The 18,228-nt window shown below is 37.3% G+C and overlaps 1 protein-coding gene and 1 pseudogene across 4 annotated transcripts in view; one reads left to right on the top strand and one right to left on the bottom strand.

Annotated features, from left to right (window-relative positions):
- ZNF521 (zinc finger protein 521) overlaps window positions 1-18,228 on the bottom strand; it is a 269,073-nt gene that overhangs the window by 35,665 nt on the left and 215,180 nt on the right. The window lies entirely within an intron of this gene.
- Window positions 4,255-4,373, top strand: LOC112469390 (annotated as a pseudogene).

Raw genomic sequence — 18,228 nt, 5'->3', positions numbered from 1 at the left:
TTTGGACTTAGGGATAAGCATGTAGACTAAAGATACCTTTCAAACCTGGCCAGTGTGTCCACATCTTCCAGGTCTTTATCATTTTCTTCTCTACTTTCCTAATCTAAACATGTGCCCCACATGAAGGCTCAGGGGAAAAAAAATTATACAGTGCCAGAAAATAGCTTTAAAGGTAAAAATTTGGGCTTCAAATGTTTTTATTTTTTTTTTAAAAAGCAAACATCAGTTTTTGGTAAGACATTGATAAAATCACTTTGAGCTCCCTTTACCCCACACTAAGAAAAAGCATTCTTAACTAAGAAAAGAAGAAAGTACAGGTTTCTTGGTAAAAATACTGCTAGTCCTAAAAAAATGGCAAGAACAAGGATATGGGTGGGAGTGAGGATTGAGACCAACTGAGTCTGAAATCCATCCTCCAGGTCTGTTTAGAAATTAGGATTGCTTTAAAAAAAATAGCTTATTGTATAAAGCTTTGACTTCAGTATATGTCTCTGAATTCCACTGAAAGGAAATCAGTTAATTTGAACAACTTTCTTCTTTATTTATGCTCACTTGAATACATGAAAGTAACTTTTTTTCCTTTACAAAGTTTTTACCACCTAATCTTTAGAGCTGCTCTGTTCTCTGCCTTGACAGAAAGTTTGTGAGCACAGAAAGACAGTATTGAAAGGATCCCCTTTAATTTCTCATAATAGTTACACATATAATATGATTGGAAATAGCAGGTTTTCAATTCAGTCATGCACTTCAGCTCTTGCCTTGCCTATTAAAGAGTAGTGGGTGGCGGTCCAGGACATCTTAATACTAGAAAGTGCCAAGAATTGGTTTGCATTATCCATCAATTTGTGATACAAGGCAAGTTTCAGGAGGGCAAGGATTTTTGTCTGTTTTGTGCAGTGATGTATGCCAAGTACCTAGAACAGTACATGGGTCATCGTTGGGAACGCAATAAATATTTATTAAATGTATAAGAAATATATACTTAGCTAGTCCTACATTTAACTTCATCAGAATAAAACGTAGAGACTAACACCAAAATACTACTTGTTATTTATCAATTGAGTTTCAAAAGGTTGCTCCATTTCCTTGTACATTAAACCCTACACATATGACAAATTTAGACTAGCAAACTTAATTTATACAGCTTACCTATATTATTTTCTGAAATGAGATCAAAATGCTCTGGAAAATAAAGCATTAACAAAGTAGTGGTCTTATTTGCCAGCTTTTCTCTGGCAAGAAACTTATAAGTCAAAACTTATCCCTTATTTCAAGAGGAAAATGTCATTACATAATTTATACCTGAAAGACAAATTATATATATACATATATATATATATATATGTATGTATATATATACACACATGTATATATATACATATATATGTATATATATACATGTGTGTATATATATATGAAGAGATAACTACCTTTGGTTCCATCAGAGAGAAGTATTTATATCATACACTCAATGACCCATAGTTCATGTTTTAAACAGTTTTTATTAATAGTCATGTATTCTTATATTGCAAAGCCCCATTCTTTTAACTAATTGGTTAAATCAGATGTATGCAATTATTTCACTCTGCTTAAAATTTCTCTTGTTTGATATTAAATACCTACTATTAATGCCCTCACATCTGGGACTTCTGGCACTGGTGGAAGTACAGGTATATTTACCTTCGAGTACTGCACAAAAAAAAAAACACAAATTGGTAAAATTGAAGGAGGAGAGTGCATGCAGCATAAACTAAATGTAATCTGCTTTAAAGTTAAATCTATCGGAAAAACATCTTCAAGAACTGAGATGGTGCAATAGTCAATATTAATTCTACACAGCAGTGGGCCAGTGACGCCAGCCATGCACTGGACATGGTTCTCATCAGGTAGGTTTTCATGTTACTGCGCTGAGTTTATAGCAAGGGTCAGGGCCGTTTCTTTCTTCTTTTTTTTTTTTTTAAATTTTCTTCTTCTTGGCATAAAGCCACTAGTTATCTGAAGGAAAAAAGTCTTAAAGCACTGTAAAGCTGTTTATTCTTTCTAGAAAGCATAGCTTGCTACTGCTGCTGATTTTAAGACAAAAGATCCCCCCAAACCCAAATCAAACAAAAGAAATGGAATAAGGTTCACCAGCTTCTGTAAATGATGTGGATCTCAAGAACAATGGGGTTTTAAGTACTCACAGGTTTAAGACAAGAAACTAGTTGGGTGTTTCCAAAGCTAATGATCTTTTTCGGTAACTTATACTACCGATGATTATTGCAAAGACGCAAAGATAAACGGTGGTGTTGGAATCAGGGTTCATCACCAAGCACAAGTCACATCTGCAACAGGGTGTGAGGGCATAAAAGGGGCCAAAATCTCTCAGATTTCCAATTATTTTATCCTCCTCTTCTCACTTCATTGCAATACTAAGAAAATCACTAGCAGCAATGCAAAAATCACAATACTGTGCGTTATTTGCAAATGATTCACATTTTATCGTTCTATTGGTGTGACCTTAGATGCTTGGCCTTGAAGAATAAAAAAAGGTAATGGTGCAATAAATGCAATAAGATATCTAAAAACAGTTTACTGGAAATGTGCTGTGAAACTTGAATTCTTCTAATCAAACGATGCCACCCCTTAGAGAAATTTTCCTGTGCATTATTAAAGTGATATACTGCAGTACTAGTTAGAGCTCCATAACCTTTAAATTGCCTGATTGTAATTAAGGCCACTAGTTTTATATAGGAAGGTTCAAGGAGGCTCAATTTAAGTTGGCTTAACTAGTGTGAATTTAATGTCATGCTGCCAGAAGGCAGAGGAGCGCTCGGGCCTGGCTGTTCTGTGGCATATGCAGCTGTGGGGTCATGAATTCTAAATTAAGCTCAGATTTAAAGAAACTACAGATATCAGGAAATAGCCGGGTTTGTGCAAGTACACATCCCCATGTTTGCATATGTGCATCATTCATTCATTCATTTATTTATTATACTGCCAGTTTCCTAATCTGGGAGTCTAAATACATCTAATCATTTATAGTGTGGATAGAAGGGGTTTATAGTTACTCTTAAGGGTATAATGATCACTTTCGTTGAAAGGCAGGGCTTAAGGCTATGTCCAGTCGTCACTAATGGTTTAAAATGAAATACATGTATAACAAAGTTACAAAGGCAAGAATGTTATTAAAAAAGAAATTCTAAGAAGGAAAATTTAGAGTTAGGAATATGAGAAAGTAAAGGGTATCATTTAGATAGGCCCCTAAATGGAGTGCTAAGAATAATATATAAACTTCATTGAAAGGGCAGCAAATCAAAGACTGAACACAAAAGATATGAGACAATGAAGATACTCAACGAGTTGACTAGAAAAAGCAAAGGACAGCAGCAAAAAGAAAATACTTAAGAATTTGACCCATGTTCAAAATTTTGCTGGATGTGAACTCAAAAGCATTCATCTCTAGATAGAATGCTGGCAATTTTCTGTAGTTCCAATGGCAATAATGATAAATGAATTTCTTTACAGCCAAGTGTCTCAAGCAGCCAACTAGTTACCACTATATAATTAATAACAATAAGCAATTAAGAGAACAGCAGGTTACAACTATAAGGTGTCAAAATATATTAGCAAAGAAAAAAACCTGCAACAACACGCTTAAAAGAAAAATAAGCATACAGTATGTGAATGTACATAGAGTTTCTTCTTCCAGACTACATTTTGGCTAAAGCGTTTATGCTTGGAGAAAAATAGAGGATGACATAAAACTACTAAAAGGTGATTAACATCTCTCCAAAAACAAATAACGCTCCCTATGCTGAGAGAAATCTGAAAAGGGATATGGGAAACATGGTTGTGAAAGTTCAGGAGAGTTGGCTGACCACCATTTGGCATTATCCTTTTACTAAGAAATATTCTAAATAAATACCTCACAAAACTGTATTTGTTGGCTCAAGTATTTTTAAAGATCCCAGAACATTGTGCTTTTCATGTAAAATGGAGAAGCAATAAACTAGGAATGCATAGAAAAAAAAAAGAAAGGGTAATTGTATATTTGGCTAAATGTTGGGATATTAGATACAGGCTAGAAGGGACTTTGGAGAAAATCTAATTAATTCTGAGCTTGTTTAAAAGATGAGAAGGCTGAGATTTGAGATATAAACTGACATGCACACAATGACAAAGCGTTTTGGTCATGGCCAGTACCAGAGCTCAGGGTCCCTGAATTCATTACTCACTGTTCCACCAAACCATCGCTTAAAAACAAAGATTCCAGTCTACAGCCACGCCCAGCTGAACGTGCCAGAACTCGTCTGATCTCGGAAGCTAAGCAGGGTCGAGCCTGGTTAGTACTTGGATGGGAGACCACCTAGGAAGACCAGGTGCTGTAGGTGTTTAAAAAAAAGTTTCCTCCCTCCTAAGTACAATGATTAAAGTTGTCAAGTAAGTTACCATCTTTCTAAATGTCTTCCTGAAGTGCAAGGAGTTATTTACATTTCCATACCGCCTAGTCACTCCTTTGCTCTCTGACAGGACAAAGCTTGAATTCATTCCGATCTACTCCATCTCCTATTTCCTAGGCAACTACTAGAAGAGTCTGTCTTGCCCCTGTGAAGGCACTCCTCTTCCTTCAGGAAACTGAAGCCTGAGCTAATACGCAACACTTGTTGGTAACGGAAAGTGAAATTCCCCATATCTCCAGATTCTGTGCTAAGAACACCATTCTCGGTAAAGCACTTTGGTCGAGCTGTCGACCTGAAAGAAACACTCATGATTATACAACTTCTGACACAGAAGGCATCCATGGCTGAATGCTGATGCTTTCTCTCAATGGCAATAACCCAATGATTTGGTTAAACTGTCAACTGAAACCCTGTGGAGACTGTGCTTGAGCTCTCTTTTATGGAATTATAATTATTCAGAAACAAAGGCTGATTCCTGAATTCTATTCTGCCTATAGTTAATTCTACTTCTTTAAGTGCCTGAATCATTCCCTGATATAGTGCGAGTATTTGGGAAGAAACTGGAACTGTATGCATATTCCTAAGTGTGTGGCTTACTGAAAAGGTAGCTCCATACTTATGTATGGAAAATAGGTTAGCTCAGTATGTTCCTAACCTACTTTTCTCTCTTGGGCATCATTCTGGATACACCAGCACATCTAGACACTCTATTCTGAAGCCAAGATGTTACTGGCATACCAATGAATCATACTCATTTCTATTTCCTTCTGTCTGTTTCCTGTCAGTCAAGAGCAACATAAGTGAGAGTTATTATACAACTTCTGACATCTCTTGAGATGGGAAAAAAGGAGAGAAGGGGGAGAGGGAGAAAGAAAGGGAAGAAGGGAGGGGTGAAAGGAGAGAGGAAGAAAAGAAGGTCGGTCACAAGATAAATATTATAACAAATAACAAAGATTTCTTTCTTATTTCTACTTAGCTTAGTAGTGAAGAAGTAGATATTACTAGGTGTTTTGTTAGGTCAAAAACCAAAGATAAAGACTATGAAATGGGCCTAACAAAAACCATGGATTAGTTACTAAGTGTATCTGTTAAATGAAGAATAAAACATAATAATTAAAAATAGCTCTTTCTCAGACAGCAATTCCTCATATTATCTTCTGCAAAGCTATTAAATATTTCTAAGACTATAATGCCAAATTATAAAGATGCTTTGGGCACAATAAATTTTTAATCCCCTATCTTTACGACAATTTTTCTAAAACCCAAACCAACTCATTCAAGATCTGTTTTAAAAATTTAAATATTATATACTGTCGATATAAAAAGGCTGATAATTTCCTAACACAAAAGGAAATCTATTGAAAAAAAAGTCATGAAAATATCTATCAATGGCTTTAAACATTTTATATACTGAAATGCTCTGCTTTGCACCTGCATGGTATGTGATGCAATTAGTATAGAATTCCAATGCTGTTTTAAACAATCTAAGTAGAAATATGACACAACTACAAAGTTTATATCCTTTCTAAAAACAAATCATTTAAGCTCACTTATCAATTTCATTCTTGGTAAAGAAAAATATAAAAGTCCAGGGTAAAAGGTGACCTATGGTGATTTCTTGGCCTCCTATTTTTCCTTTGCTTCTGAAAAGCAGTAGCAGTGTTTGGTTTCTTAAAGACAGAGATTAGCATTAGAGTTTTTATATTTGACAATCTGGAGAAAAGTAAATACTCTGTATAATTTTGTAGGAGCAACTGTTGGATAAACTAGGAGGCGAATAGTCTGATAGGAGCTAGCAATGAATGTTCTTCTTTCTCTGAATATTGGAGCAAAGACAGTTCAGAAATTAAAATGAGGGTGGGTCAATACAGATTATCATTTGTGAATGTGCAGAAAGAAATAAAGTGCAGTAAATATGCTTAGCATATTTTCAACCAATGACAACAGACGATGCATAGATACTTATATTTAGAGAAAAATGCCCAGTAACAAAATACATTTTCTTTTCTAGAACAGGAAGAGAAGTTCCCTCAATTAAATATTGCCCCAGCTACTTCAAAGAATTAAAAATAAAATACAATCTCAGAGAATTAGACATAGCTATCACAGTACGCTTATGGCGAGCACATGCTAGACTGGCATCTTGGTCCATCTTGTCTATTCTGAGCCTCCTTATGCTACCTAATGGCACCCACAACATAGGTGGACATCCCCTCAAAAGAGAACAGAAACATGAGAAAGAAGAAAAATGCAATTAAGTGACACGCACAGGACCTAGAATCTAGACATCTCTTTTTTGAAATGAATATTGGAAATTCTGTCTTAAAGTGATAGCAGAGAAATTCCAAATCGAAGTAGTCACTGTGGCCTTAACTCACCCCATTAGGTCTACACATTACCTCATCCACTGCAGAAGAGCATTCTTTGTGTTCAGGCCAACCTGACTTTTAAGCACAAGAGGCTGAATGAAGTGTCTCCACAATTCAAATTCAGTCCTTCCTCTTTTTTTGAAAGCCCCACAAGAAGGAGGCTCTCTTATTGCTAAGACTATTATGTTGGTACATTTTCCTCCCATTATCTCTACCTGAGGATGGTTATAAATATAACAATTCCTTATATTTATATACATTTTACAACTTTCAAAATGTGTGGTGTGGGTTTACATACATCAATTCTCATTTAATCTGCTCAATAAATGGAGTGGGTCAGGTAACCCAATCCTAAGAAGAGACTGACTGATTTGCTCAAAGTTGTGTGCGTAGTTACTGGTAGAACTGGGCTCAAATCTTGGTGTAGGCTCCAGATTATGGGGAAGAAAAAAAAATTAAATTTTAACATGGAACTGTTTTTAGTTAAATCATCTATGATAGTTTACCGGGTCCCTATGCTCAGGAGGATAAGGGATCACCCAGCAGCTTGTGTGGATGGATAATGTGTGTTTAATTAAGGTGGTGAATCACATTAGGGAGAACAATTAGAAAAATGTGCTTTCAGCATGGACATTTCTGATTCTCTTAATGGTTTATTTTAGTGCCCTTTTAAGGTGTAAGGCCAAACATATGATGCTCTTTTTTTATAGGTTATTATTTTCAAATTCATCAAGATTGAGTTCAAAAGTTGGCATTCAAACATCTGACTAACTCATGAAGAAATAGCATATTTCAATTTTGTGGGTATGGGTAAGAAAACTGATATGATTCATTTTATTAACTAAATCTGTTTTTAAAAACCCAAAAGGTCATTATTTTCAAACTGTGTGTAGCAAGGCAGAATCATTTGTTTTCCAACAAGTGGAACCAGTTACAAGACTGTTTTCTCCTCCTCATGTGGAGAGTTTCACATAGACTGTTAAATATAACTTACTGAGTTGATTTGGAAAATACCAAGAAAACCATATACTGTACAGCGCAAGTGAATGGAGTTAACAAAAACAAACAAACCCTCCCTAGCCCCCAGAAATGTAAATAAAAAGTTAGATTTCCCTGTACTACATTTGATTGCATTAATTGATGTTTTAAAAAAAATCTGTTAAAAATAAAGCCCAGCAGTAGCATTTTTCTTTCCTAAATCACAATAGCAGCACATTACAAACATTACCAAAAGGTCCCCTGGTACGATTGTAAAGTTCCACTCTGGCAGTAAAATGCATCTACTGTGTGTTCTCCATTTTCCTCTCTCCCCTCCCAAATATGAAAGAAAGCAGGCCACAAATGCAATTAAGCCTCCTTGCACATTGATTAAATATTAATTTCCGATGAATACTCAGAAATTGAATGGTCAGCCACTAAATCCCTTTTAATTTATCAAAAACAAAATTTATTCCAAAGTAAGCCTTGCAAATCTGATAGCCAGTGGCCATTACTGAGTTCAGTTCTGTAATCTGTCATTTTTCCACTGCCAAGTTGCTTCTTCAGTGGGAGGGAAATTCCTAATATATGTGACATGTACTTGGTAGGCCTAGCATGGTAGCAAACATAGACCTCGATCAGAGGCTTAAATTGACTTACACTATAGTGGATAGAAGAGTATTTTATATTTATAGAAATCCTCATAGACATTACCTGCAAGGCTTCTCTTCCCATGTACCATGGTGGGGTGGTTTTAAAAGTGTAGGCTTTGCAATCACTCATTGGTGGGTGGGATGCCCAGCCTTGCCACTCACAAACCACGTAATCTCACAGACGTTATTTAACCTTGCCTTAGCTGAACCATCTATCCAATGGGGCTACCAAGTACCTACATTGTAAAGATGAGAAGTGAGAGAACCCATGTCAAGTGTCCAGCACAATGCCTGGCCTACAGTAAGCATTTTGTAAAGATCAGTTATTTTTATTAAGTGTGAAGCAAATGTTTGCTATATGTGTTGAAATACCTTATAGCAAATATTTTTACTCTTTAGTGTTCATTTATTGATTTTGTTCCTCAAAATTCTTCCCTCTCCCCTCCGTAGAGGAAAAAGAGAGGGAAACAAAAGAAGCAAGAGGCTATGGGGCAGAGAGGATTACAGGGCTCAGTATATTCAGATGCAAGAGAGAAAGAGGAGGTCACAGTTCCACAGAAGTTGCTTTCTCCACTATGGTCAGTTTGTCAGCTGCCCCAAAGCAGTTGTGGGCTGTAGGACTTGAGAGGAAGAACTGAGACAGTGGCTACAAGGGTGGAAACACTGAGACTGCTCAGTGGTTGGTGGGATTGGGAAAGTCAGTCGGCCTCCAGGAATGGTTGGCTTGCCCTTCAGGCCCTCCTGCTCGCAGACTTTGGCAGGGCTGTCGAGGGCAGTGGCCAGGCTCCTAGACATGTGGATTCTCTGGATAGATCTAGCACAGACCTTTTAAACTTAACCCAGACATTTATGAGGAAATCTCAGCATACGGTAATGATAAACTTTAAAACAAAACTCAGAAGATGTTAATGCTGTTAAATTATCCATTTTTGAAAATCCCTTTCTCCCAAGACATTGCCATAACAATATCGGTTATTCGCGCCCCTCCACCCCCCGCCCTTTATCCTCCTCAACCCAAATGTGTTTGGGCGGGGGAGGAGAAGACTAATGTTTAGATAATGCATCAGTTTATTTGTTGGGATAACACAGAAAATTCATCCAGAAATGAGGAAGAGTACAGCCTGAATGGAAAAGAACTGTCATACCAGTTGCTGTTCCTCAGGCCTGCGTCTCTAGCCAAGTCTCTTCCCCACACTCAGAGTTAACTCCTCCTCTGAATTCCTACCATACTGTACAGGACTCAGGGCATTTGTCACATTCTCCCTCCTGGCATAAATACATATCTTATTTCCCCTACAAAATACATTCCTTCTTGATTATCCTCCTTATCAGTTACTAGGCCTGTTCTCAAGGCAATTGTGCTTTTCATTGTTGCTGAATGAATGAACAGAAGCCAGGAGACCAGGAAGGAAGTGAGGGAATGTAGGAGAGAGGGAGGAGACAGACTTGGGAAGCTACTGTGTTGTAAGGGGTGTTGAAACCAGCCACGAACTGGGGTGGGACTATATGGTTGGATCTTCTTTGTATCCCAAACAATTCAACCTATAGCCAAAGAGAGCTTTTCAAATTCATACCATTCTTCTATCAGTGATATGCCTCTTGCCTAGGTTTCTAACTTTTAATCAGTCTAAAAGTTAAAAAAAAAAAAAAAAAAAAAGCAATTGTGTGTTTAGCCCTGTCCTCTATATTTCTATTTTAAAAACAATATTTTCCCTTTTTCTAGCAGGGCCTACTTACTGCCTGCTTGTGTTCCGGTCGACTTCATTTTCTCTTGACAAGCAGAAAAACAATGCCCAGGCCCTACCCCGTACCTTCTACATTTAGCTGCTGCCATTTTCTAGGTATACGCCTCTACTGAGTCCTCCCTGCACATTTTTCTTTATTTTACATTTTTAAGTCTCAAGTAGAAAGAATGGGATACAAAGAATGGTCTTAAGAAGTCCTTTCAATGCTGCGCCCCACTTGTGCCACACTGTCCCTACGGACCTACGGGCAGTCACAAGTTTCTTTCTTTAGCATGCCACCTCACTGTAACCTCTAGAAATCAGAAAATATCGGAAGTTGCCGAGTTTGAGGACTAGTCTGATTTTTAAAACCCAATTAACTTATAACAGTTGCTAGAGATATAAATACATCTCAAAACTCTAGTATGAAATATCTGCACTGGGTATTTGCATTGTACTAGTCTCTCAAGACCTTTACTCTCTTAACTGACTGCTGTGCTGACCAGCTGTTTTCAGTACAAGGGACACCCCTGGTCAGGTGGCGAACAATGAGCGGATAAGAAGGAGGCACACGCACAGCACCCTATGGGCCAAGGTGACATTCTTTCCCATTTTAAGGGGCCAAAGTGCCCACTCATTAGCTTCTGCCACTCTCACTTTCTGAGGCCCAGACTTGGGTCTTCTCATCAGCGCTGAATTCCCTGCCTCTAAGAAGGGCACAGATGTCAGGCGAGCCTTACTCAATATCTGGCTGATCAGATGCTGTTTACTTTCCTAAGCCCCAGGTTTTAGGGCATCTTGAGCCAAGGCTGTGGGATTCCTCTGCGGCCCTTCTCATTGGGGGAAGTAATGGAATGCACAACAGGCCTGCAAATGGTCACAGCCCACAGCCACACATCTGTGTTAGGCGAGGGCTGCTGTTTTCCACAGGAAGCTTCCCTGAAGGACAAAGGGTCCAGGCTGCTTCTCTGCAAACAAAATCTGCAGGAGGCTCTGGTACCCTGAAACCACCAGGCATGCCTTGGCACATCCAGCCCAGGGCAAATGGCCCCGCTCTCTTGTCCTCTTCGGAAAACGTTCTTTGTATGGAAATAAATAAATAAATAAATAAATAAATAAATAAATAAATAAATAAATAAGCACATGCATACGTATATGCATACATACATACAAATATGAAATGAATCTCTTTGATAATCTGGAGACATCATCTCAGCTCATGGATGAGGCAGTCGTTAGGGGCCTGTGACAAAGGGCCCGTTGGGTTTTCTCCTTACCTTTGATCTGCATTATGAAATGTTAATGTCTACCCCATCGTGCCCCTTCCAGAAACACACCCTTTCTGGGACGGCTTACTCTTGCCCACTGCAACTTCCACTCAGATTTCCCACGTATATTCAAGTGCTGACTTTGAGCTCATGCCCGGAAGCACTGACAGTTCTAAACAGGGCTAGCTAAACTGCTAAATAAAACGTATTGATGATAAAGAGCACAGCTGAGATTCAATTGTGGCAATTTAATAATAAACACACTCCTACCCCACACACCTTGACATCATGCTTCTACTTAATGTATGAAACTTAAGTCCAAGTGTTTTGTCTACAGTAGGTAATGCAGGGCAGGGGGAGTGTCCATAGAATCTATAATTTTGTGTTGATTAGGTAGGAAACAACCACAAGCACATATTTGATATCTCTATTAACAGCCTGTTCATGTCTAACTGCAAAACTTGGTTGCACTTCTTTCACCATCTTTGCCCAAGACAGACCAGTAAACACAATTCCTCTCTCTATAATTAGCCTTTTCTCTGAGGGCCCTGAAGTAAGTCTGCATGCCGTAGATTTAATATCCAGTGCTATATCCATATGTGCTGCCCTTGCCTGGTCCCAGAGCATATAAACTCCCCTATTAGCAGCCTTGACTGCTTAATTATGCAGATTTTTTTTGTACCCGCCTGCCTGTAAAATTACTGTGTCTAACCTTTTTTTTTTTCCTCTTTGCACCATGCTGGCCATTCTAATGAAATCGGCATAGGGGAAAGGGCCTGATTTGCAGTTATGGAGGCTGGATCGTACTGGCAATCTGTCCTTAGTGGGAGTTACAAAAGAAGTCAAATGCCTTCATCTGGTTCTACCCTATCATCCCCAAGGTGATTGAGTTCACTTCCCGATGCTTCCCAAGTTTTCCTCAGGCTGTCCAATCAGCACGTCCACCAGGGAGCCCAGCCTAGCTTGCAACAGTCTCTGTATCTAGTTACAGCCCCACCAGGGACAGTCAACCATCCACCCCCAAGCCTTCAGATGAAAACCTTTTCTAACAAGGCCGCCCAGCGCCAATGAAATAACACACATCTGCATATCCACTGGGTCCCATGTTTCTTGTGCTCATGGATTATGTATCTTGCAGCCTCTAATAAAGAAATGCAGTTCTTTGTTTAATGTTTATCTTGTGCTTGTTAAGCAAATGCTAATGTTGTATCAGAATGCTTTAGTGCTATTTGGGTTTTTGGTGATTTACTACAAGACAATCTGCTGTGAAGTAAATTTAGAGAAAGGGAGAAAAGGGGAAAAAATCATTTTGGTTGAAAGGGAGAAAAAGAAAAAGGTTTGACAGAAAAATCAAGGAAAAGGGAATGAGATAGTGTGGGGGGAATGAAGAAGTGTGAGTGCCCTCGAGAGACAGAGCAAAGCCTGAGACAGAGAGAGAGACAGCGGAATGGAGAGACCCACACGTACATACACACAGACACGGGGGTCGGGGAGGTGGGGGGAGAGAGCAGGGCCTTATATCAGTGCCCTCGCCCCAGGCTGACATAATCCACTTTACCACTGGACAGTATGAGACTGGAAGCCAGAGAATAAACCCAGTACAATTTCCAAAAAGGATGCGATGATAACTTACCTTTTAGTGATAAGGTAAACAGTGTCCTGAAGGGTAAACAGAAAACAAAAAAGTCTTTTTTGTTGTTGTTGTCTGCCTTTGTGCCCTGATGGTTAGCACTGTGCACTGTTATTCACAGACCACAGGGAAGCCCTAAATTTAATTGTTCATGCCTAGCTCTGCTAGAAATAGGCAAAAATAATCAGAACCTCCTCCTCCCAATTTCAGGGAGAGGTGGGGGTTGGTGGAACAGAAAGGGGGGTGGCAGCTTGAAAGCTGATGAATGAATGCCCTTTATTTATCCTTTGGCAAGATGGGATATGGATATCCACAGTGCAAACCTTTCCTGCCTGCTTTCCAATACCCGCAATCCTGTTAGGAAAGAGGATGTCATTTTTATACCAACAGATCACACATTTCCACCCTATTCACATTTTTGACAGGAGGGGCCAAAATAAAATTCTCCAAAAGTAAAACTGAGAGATCTATATGTTTTATAGTTACAATTATAATTTGATGACAAATTGTGAAATTAATGAGGTCTTAGATATTGTGTTTTATATTATACAAAGGCTAATTGATAAATAACGATCTTGCAATATATACAGATATCGAATCATTATGTTGTACATCTGAAACTAATATAATGTTATATGTCAATTACATCTCAGAAGAAGAGAAATAATGAAGAGAATAGAATGGTAAGTAGAATAAATAAGTATTTTGCTCAGGAAGTATACTTGTCACAAATCACAGTCTTTTCCTTTCTCTTTTGTCTGCATTTCGCAAACTAAATCAATAAATTTCCAAAAGGATAAAAAAACTCTAAGTGGATAAATGAAAAGCAAACACCTACCATACGAATACACACTGTCAAGTGAAAATTACATCTGCACAGAAGAATGCCATGTTAGCTTTCTTCTTGGGTAAACATCTCTATCCTTAACACACTATAGAGGCTGAGGATAAATTTAGTTTTCATGATTAATACAATTAATTATAAGTGCTCTTTTTAAAAAAATACTTCAGGGATGTCACAGGTTTCCATTAAAAGTGTTAGCTACTTCTTCAGAAAATATATATCTAATATACTTAACTTTTCTTTGCTGAAAACATTTTTTAAAATGTTAATTTTATTTTTCCTCTGAACATCATTTTCCTTAATTTATTGCTTTCTCATGGTGCCCTATTAATACAAAAAGGCTGAACTCAAAGCCCTTTATGGGTCAATGGAAGAGATTAGAACGGACACGGAAGATATCCATTTGCTCTGTGAATAACTGGAAATCTAAAGTCTGAAATCCTCCAAAGTACTGCCTCTAAAGTCACCTATGGCTCTCTGCAGAGAATGAAGCTTAATTACAACCAGTGGGCATGACTTGGGGATGTGACACTTGTTCTTCGGGGTCTGACTGGAAGGAATCAACTTCCTTCCATGATTTCATTTCACTAAATAACATGCATGACAGACTTCATTTAGACTCAAAGCAAATCTTACTGCTGAATGGTCACTCTTCCCATTGTTTTATCTACTTGGTCCCCATTGGGGGCTATTATTAGAATTGGAATTTAATGTATCTCTTTTCCCCTTTAAATTTAACATAGGGTCAAAAAGACAGGAAAAAGGAAATCAATGGCACATTTCATTAGTTGGCTTTTATATCTATGGCAGGCCATGAATCTTGGGGCTTTGCTGTTCATAAAGTATCACATAAGCTCTCCAAATAATAAATAAAAACAAAATATGCATGTTTAAATCTGTCTTCTCAGTGAATTATAGGACATTCCATTTTCTTATCACTAATTCACATTACATTCTTGGAAGTAGCTGTGTTCTGTGTATTATACTCTTCATTACATACCTAAGAAAACGGAAGTACAAAAATACTGAAAAATTTCCCTCAAAGATGAATACTTAATTCCAGATCTCCTGACTTCCCTAGAGAAGTGGACTTTGGGGGAGTTCAGTCTGCCTTAGAAACTGGTGCCTGTGTAGCCACAGCTTGCTTGGAGGGGAGTCTGACTCCAGTAGGTTTTCAGAGAGCTTCACCTTACTTTTTTTGTCAAAGTAACCTCAGTGATGCTCTACCCATCCTGGCCTAAATGCTCCATCAATGTGGTATATTTTCAGAGATATGCATTTAGGATTTAGATGGTAAAAAAGACCCAAAACTTGAATACAACCATATTTTCCTTCTTGTACTTTCAGTGACCAGAATGACCCAGGGCAATGGGTGACTGTGGAGATGTGACACTGTGGTCTTCTCCAGAGACACCAGAGCACTGTAGAGTCAGCTGCTAAAACTTTATGGTGCTCCATGGAGAAGAGAATGCTGTAGCAATGACATCGCCCAGAAGCGATGCTAAATGATCCTGGAACCCTCTGAACTACTGTTGGAACAGAATCCAGGGTGAGAATAAGATAGTGGGTTGCTTGGGGGAAGAGAGGGCTAGAATGAGAAAATGGGTTTCTTGGAGGGTGGCAGTTAGAATTAGAAAATGGGTTGCATGGAGTTTAAAAGAGATTTCAGTTGAGGAAACTTCTGGTAACTGTTTTATTGAAAAATAACAAAAGGCAACCCTTGAAGCTCAATTTAGAACGCTATTTAAAGTACATTAATACCTACATTCTCAAGAACCACCCTACATACAAATTTTCTAAAAATTGTGGGATGGAAATTCCATTTTGGATTGGCATAATAAGCTCCTACTAGATCAAAGTTCCTGCAGATACTAACTGTAAATTCTGGATAAACACAAACAAGCAAAGAAACAATACAATTAACCTGAAGGTATTAGCATGTAAATAAAAGCAGGCAATCTGGAGGGAGTCAACACTTTAGAAGAAGGGAATAACACAAGATGAATTTCCTGTCTTTCATAGATTTTAGCTTCACATGGATGCAAATAGTCTAATAGAAAAACAGTATTTCTGGAAAATTTTGAGTAAGTCAAAATTTAAGTCAAAAAGTATAGTCACTAGAAAGTAAAGGAAAAATATTGGAAAGGAAAGAGCCTGAAAGGGGTGGAGAAAGCACAATCCTGTGCAAAACTCTGCCCACATCTCTGGATGACTTCTAACCATACAAGTGCTAACTGCAAGCAGCCAAATTAAATATTAAAAACAAACAAACAAACAAAAAAACAAACAAAAACGAACTGACACTTGAGCTGCAGTCCAAGAGGCAAAGTTTGCAGTTTGAATACAGTCAAGTTATTTGCCTCTTAAAAACAAAAATGTCAGCCTTCTTTGAAGGAATATAACAGAATCCAAACTATCTAAAACATAATATTCACTATATCCAAGATACAAATCAAAATTACTAGGCATACAAAGAAAATGAAAAATGTGATCCATTTTCAAGAGAAAAGACAAACAATTCAGATGTTAGAATTAGCATCCAAGGATTTTAAAGCAGCCATTGCAACTATGCTCAATGGTATAAAGGAAAATATGAATAAAAACCCAGGAAAACATGGCAGAAGAAAAGAATCTATTAAAATGGAAATTCAAAAACTGAAAATTATAATTTATTAAATAAAACAATAACTGTATGGGCTTAAAACAATAATGGAAAAAGTCAATGAATGTGAAAGAGAACAATGGAAATAATTCATTCTGAAGAATAAAGAATAAAATATTGAAAGAAATGAACACAGCCTCAAGAACTTATAGGACAATATCAACACATGGGGTAATTGTGGTACCAAGGAAAGAATCAAGAGAATGATAAGATATAACAGTTTAAGAAATAATGGGTTAATATTTCCCAAATGGAGTAAAAGACACAACTCTACAGATTCAAGAAGCTTAACAAACTCCAAGCAGAAGTATAAGAAAACCCTATAAGTATATCCTTGAAAGTCAAGATAAAGGAAAATCCCAAAAGCACCAAAAAAACAACAAAACTCCACAAAAACACACTATAGGGGAAAACAATGACATGAATGCCCTCTGACCTCTCACTAGAAACAATGGAGCCCAGAAGAGAGTGGGCGAACAACTTTCAGGGGCCGAAGGAAAAATAAACAGTCAACCTATGATTATATATCTAAAAAATATGTCCTTCAAGAAGGAAGGTGAAATAAAAATAACTCTACGTAAAGAACACAGAGAGAATTTGCTGATAGCTAAACTGAACTACAAGAAGCGCATCTTCAGGCTGAAGGGAAATTATACCAGATAAAAATTAAATCTTCAGAAAGAATGAAGAGCCATAGAAATGGTAAATATCTGGTAAACATGCACACATGAAATTTTCCTTTTAATTTCTTTAACATACATGTGATTATTTAAAGAAAAATTATAACATTGTCTTGTAGGGTTTATTATATATATAGATATAATACATATGAAATCTATATCATAGATGGATTTACACAATTACAAAGTTTCTACATTTTATATGAAGTGATAAGATATTAACTCTAGGTAAACTGAAAAGTTAAGGACGCATAGCGTAACCCCTAGAACAATCACTAAAATAATAAAGCGAAGAGGCATAACTAAAAAGCCTATAGATAAATTATGGTGGAATTCTAAACTATACTTAAATAATCCCCAAGAAAGCAGGATTTTTAGAAAATTAAAGGAAAAAAAAAAAAGAGAGAGAGCAAACAGCAAACAATAAATGGTAGGCCTGAACCCAACCATATTTATAATTACATTAAATTATAATGGACTAAACACTAAAGGCAGAGATTGTCAGAATTAATAAAAAGTAAGCTCCAACTAGATGCTGTCTACAAGAAATGCACTTTAAATATGAAGACTGAGAGGTTGAAAGTAAAAGGGTATAAAGAATACATAATATCTATTGAACAAGCACAAGAATGTTATAGAGGCTATGTTGATACAGTTTTTAAGACAGTATTGCCAGAGATAAAAACAAAAAAGTATATTTCATAATAAAAAATGGGTAATTGATCAGGAGGATATAATAGCCATAAATGTCCATGCACTTAAAAAGAGCTTTAGAATACATAAAGCAAAAACTGATAGCATTTAAGAAAAAAACAGACAATATTACAATCATAGATGGATATTTGAACACCTCTCTTAGCAACTGATAGAATGAGTAAATTTCCCATCACTCAGAAACATAAACCATCTGAACAACACTATCTACCACCTTGACCTAATTAATAGCTATAGAACGTTATACTCAACATCTGCAGCACA

The sequence above is a fragment of the Pteropus alecto genome, unplaced genomic scaffold (genome assembly GCF_000325575.1).
Source record: "Pteropus alecto unplaced genomic scaffold, ASM32557v1 scaffold146, whole genome shotgun sequence".
NCBI lineage: Eukaryota > Metazoa > Chordata > Mammalia > Chiroptera > Pteropodidae > Pteropus > Pteropus alecto.
Note: the sequence above shows the minus strand (reverse complement) of the source record. Positions and strands in the feature narration are given on the sequence as shown.